The sequence below is a fragment of the Myotis myotis genome, unplaced genomic scaffold (assembly GCF_014108235.1).
Source record: "Myotis myotis isolate mMyoMyo1 unplaced genomic scaffold, mMyoMyo1.p scaffold_m19_p_1, whole genome shotgun sequence".
Taxonomy (NCBI): Eukaryota; Metazoa; Chordata; class Mammalia; order Chiroptera; family Vespertilionidae; genus Myotis; species Myotis myotis.
The window spans coordinates 25053557-25058224 of record NW_023416313.1 but is presented as its reverse complement, the minus strand read 5'-3'; the positions used below and the strand labels follow the sequence as shown (position 1 = coordinate 25058224).

Sequence of the window (4668 nt, the reverse complement as noted above, 5' to 3'; positions counted from 1 at the left end):
AATAAATTTAAAGAAAAACATATAAAACAATCAATGTCCAAGGATAGTGACCATGGTTGACAATAATGGTGACATTCTCATCACATTTCATTCATTTATTTTCTGCCAGCCTTGGCCAGCATTCACTACAGCATCCACTACCTGGTTGACCTGCAGGCACCATTCCTCATCTGCACCAGGAGAAGCCAAGGAGTTTTAGAAGGCTGGGGCTCAGCTCAGTTGTGAATCTCAGGATTCAGAAGATGTTCCAGCACAATGGAAGGTAAAAAGCTTCACAGTGGGACACACTGAGGAAACACATTTTATTTTATTTTTTGAATTTCTACTTTATTTTATTATTATTTAATATATTTTTATTTATTTCCAAGAGGAAGGGAGAGGGAGAGAGATAGAAACATCAATGATGAGAGAGAATCATTGATCAGCTGCCTCCTGCACGCCCCCTACTGGGGATCGAGCCAGCAACCCAGACATGTTCCCTGCCCGGGAATTGAACCGTGACCTCCTGGTTCATAGGTCGATGCTCACCCACTGAGCCACGCCAGCTGGGCGTGGAAACACATTTTAAAACCATCGTTGTAACTTGCTGAAACCACTTATATGATGTGGAGGGCAAGACTGGACCAGACAGTCCTGCTTCTGCTGCTCTCCTGAGGGACAGACCCACAAGCCAGTTGGGGGTTTAGAAACTTGCCCAGGGTCACACAGGTAGCCAAGTGGCAGAATGCTTGGAAGCTGTTGGGTTCCGTTGAGCTTTGAAATGTCAGGAAGAAAAGAGGCTTTGCTTCCTTTTAAAAAGAAGCACTGGGTGCTAAAGGTCTGGCCTGGATTATACAAGCTGGACCAAGGACTTCCTGAGTTCCATAAACAATGAAGCATTGATTGCGGGAGGGAGGGAGTGGAGAGCTGCTTCCTGATGAGAACAAAGAAGACAACCTGGGATTTGTAGGCCCCGCCGAGCAAGTTACAGAGCCGGACTGTCTCCCTGCATTTCCATCCTGTCATGAGAGAGGAAGAAGGAAGAAACCCATGGCAGAGCTGGGGGAATACCCTCTGACCGGCTGTTAGGCTCCCATTTTCTAGGCCCAGGCCCAGGGCTCACCTTTCCTTCTTTGCAGCAGGCCCCAGGGATTCCCCTGTGTTAGGAAGGAAACCACAGGCCCAGAATGGCGTCACTCATGCTAAAGCCCGTGAGACCAGACTTAGATTTAATACCTGATTTAATTTTAGTTTCAACCACTCCCAGAAATACAATTTTAGTCAAGCAGTTGGGGATTTTTAGTCAAGCACCAGCAAGATAATTCCTCCTGTAGGCCCTCTCCATTTCTCTTAAGAAGAGACGATCTGTAGGATAAAACCCTTGAATTCCCTTCCCCCAAAAAAGAACATGCCCCTGATTAAAAATAACCTCTTTTCTTTTGCTAATGACTCCCCTTCATACACTTCTGATAAAAACCTTCCATGCTGTGCAACCTTCTGGAGCACCTGTCTAGTTGCTGGATGAGATGCTGCCCAATTCATGAATCACTTAATAAAGTCAATTAGATCTTCAGATTTCCTTGGTTTAATTTTGGTTTTTAAATGTCTGTTTCCATTTCCTCTCTAAATGTGTTCCCACCCACTCTATCCCCCAGAGTTCTTATTACTCCTCCACCCCACCCCAAAATGGCTAGAGTAAGAACATCTCATTCCATCTGCCCACCCCCACCCCCAAGACAACTATAAGCCCTTGTTCTCTTAAGGATTTTCTTCCTAAGCATTCAGGGAAAAGGATAGTTAGAGAGCTTAAGAATTTTACAAGGTTCCCATAGTCCTGATTCTTGCTTGTTGAACCAAGACTAACCATAGTCTATACCAGTGATGGCGAACCTTTTGAGCTCGGTGTGTCAGCATTTTGAAAAACCCTAACTTAACTCTGGTGCCGTGTCACATATAGAAATTTTTTGATATTTGCAACCATAGTAAAACAAAGACATATTTTTGATATTTAAGTGCCATTTAACAAAGAAAAATCAACCAAAAAAATGAGTTCGCCTGTCACCTCTGACACCCTTGTCATAGGTTCACCATCACTGGTCTATACTCACCAGGCACTGGGCTAAGGGTTTTAGCCAGTGTTATTTCACTTTATATTCCCAACAACCCTATGCATTTTATTAATAGGACTGAAGCTGAGAGAGACTAAGTAACTTTTCCAAAGTCAACTGGTAGTTAGCTGCAGAATTGGAATTTAAATCCAAGCCTGTCTAAGCCTATACCTGGTGCTCTTCTTTTAAATTTATTTTCTTTTTATAATGCCCACTTCCATCCTTGTCTCTTCTTCCTGTCCCTCGCCCTCTCATAAATAATTTCTATTACTTCCTGAGTTATCTTTCTAGTATTTCTTTTTGAGAATACACATACACATGCACACACACGTGGATTTGAAATCATATTAAGCCACTGCACAAAGACCCTCTCGTAACTCCCCAACCTCATCTCCAGCCAGACTAGCCTCCTCGCTAGCGATGAAACACACCAAGTGAGCTCTTCCTTGGGGTCTTGACGCTTGCGTTCCGTCTGCCTAGAGAGCCTTTCCTCACCATAGTTACATGCCTCACTCCCCCACTTCCTTCAGGTCTTTATTCAAATTAAGAGGCCTTTTCCAAGTACTTTACCTAAAGAAACACACGCACTTCAGCCCCTCATTCTCTATCTCCATTATTTTGGTTAATTTTTCTTCATTGCATTACTGACTCCCATCGACTCTCAGCCCCAGAAGGGACACTCCATGGAGGCAGCAAATTTTCCTGGTTTGTGCACAGCGGTATTCCCAGCATTTAGAACAGTGCTTGACACAGAGAAGGAACTAATAAATAACTGTGAATGGATGGATTTCTCCTCAGCCACGCTATCTTTTTTTGTTTTTTTAGTGTATGAAACAAAACAGCTTATCATCAACCAAGTATATCCAACCGAGGATACCAGGTATGACTTTTAACTTGCTAAAGAAAAATATCAGTGGATAGAAAACAACACTCTCTCTCGTCCCTCTTCTTCCCATTTCCCAGCCCTACGCCAGTATATCTAAAGCAAGATGAACTCTAAGCAAAGTGTGCTAAATTAATCCTGACTGCCCGCCTTCTCTCCCCCATCCCCCGCTAGGTGCCTTGCTCAGTCTGGCTTTGAGAAGCAGTGATGCAGGGTGTTCGTGAACCAGCGCCATTGAGAGCAAATCCTGCAGAGTTCCGTCTACATTGGAGGAAGCCACTCAATCCCAGCCCAGAGCCCAGAGCAAAATCAACAAAGGAAGAGAGAGAGTCAAGGACAGAATCCACAACGGGTCATCCTGTGCCTGTCATACCAGAATAACTAGACTCTTGGTTTTCAATGGAAGGAAGGCAGAGGAGGACTGCAAAGGAAGAAGTATATTTTTGTTTAATGCATTTATTTTTAAACATATTTCTTTTAAATTACATGTTGGAGAAATTTAGGAAAATCTAAAAGTAAAATGAAGCAAATAACAATTTTTAGAGTCACACTCCCCAGATATAACAACTGCTCAAATCCTGTGTGTGTGTGTGTGTGTGTGTGTGTGTGTGTGTGTGTGTTTACAGTCTTCTTCCTATGTGCTCCCTTGTGCTGGCCAGAGTTCTGATCACTTCCACAGGACACTGCTGCAAAATTTACACTCAAATGGGTGATCATTTTTAAAGCACTTTGAGATGCACCAACTAGTCGCTTTCCGGAGCAGTCATGCTAATTTGCATTCCCTCCATCAAGGCATGAGAATACATCCCTCACCTGGCTTCACCTCACTTCACCCAGCCTCACCTCCCCAATGCTGTCCAAATGCACCTTGAAAACATTTGAATCAAGACACAGTGTAATGTTGTACACCTGAAACTAATATTACATGTCTACTGTAAATTAAAATTTTTCTTAATTTTTTAAGAAAAAAGTGTAAAAATATGAAATCAACTGGCATTACCCTCTGACTACCTTACACTTCCCAGAGAGGCCATCTAAAGGCAAAGGATAAAATTTGATAGGTTGAGATGCCCTGTTGGTCTAACAAAAAGTGTTTCTCATCATCTGCCTTGGTCTTTTGTAACCTCCGTTATCCGCCTCCCCAGTTCTCTGACTGGATCTGTGGCCAATCAATCCATGCCCTCAGGGCTTCTCTTCTTCCCTAAAATCATATTTCTCTCTTTTTGGAATTTCCCTGCTTTGACTATTTAGGAATGTCCTGAGCTCAGAGCCCAGTGACGTGCCCACTCAGGTTTCTTTAGAGCTCTCAAATTTGGCCTTTTCCACTCCACACTGGTGATTGAGCCTGCAACCTCGGCATGTGCCCTGACCTGGAATCGAACTGTGACCTCCTAGTTCATAGGTCAATGCTCGACCACTGAGCCACACCTGCTGGGTTCCATTGGCATTTTCTTCTGTAGCATGTGTGTGTGCATTTAGGGACACAAAATATTTCAGAGATCATGGTGATGGTGATGACGCCGCTGTTTTATGCATAACACCTGGTATTGACTGGACATTCCATTCACTGTGCTCAGCAACTAGTTACATGTGTCCTCTTAATCCTCAGCCGATGGGATGAGCACTATTATTATATCCATTTTACAGATTAAGGAGATTTAGGGAAGGAGGTTTGATTTAGGTCACTTAACCTGTAAA

The 4668-nt window shown here is 43.3% G+C and overlaps 1 long non-coding RNA gene across 1 annotated transcript; it reads left to right on the top strand.

Annotated features, from left to right (window-relative positions):
• Positions 1-4272, top strand: LOC118651237. The gene is made up of 3 exons (XR_004966157.1): positions 1-262; positions 2913-2967; positions 3145-4272. It is a non-coding gene; the product is annotated as an uncharacterized LOC118651237 (long non-coding RNA).
• Positions 4273-4668: the final 396 nt, after the last annotated feature.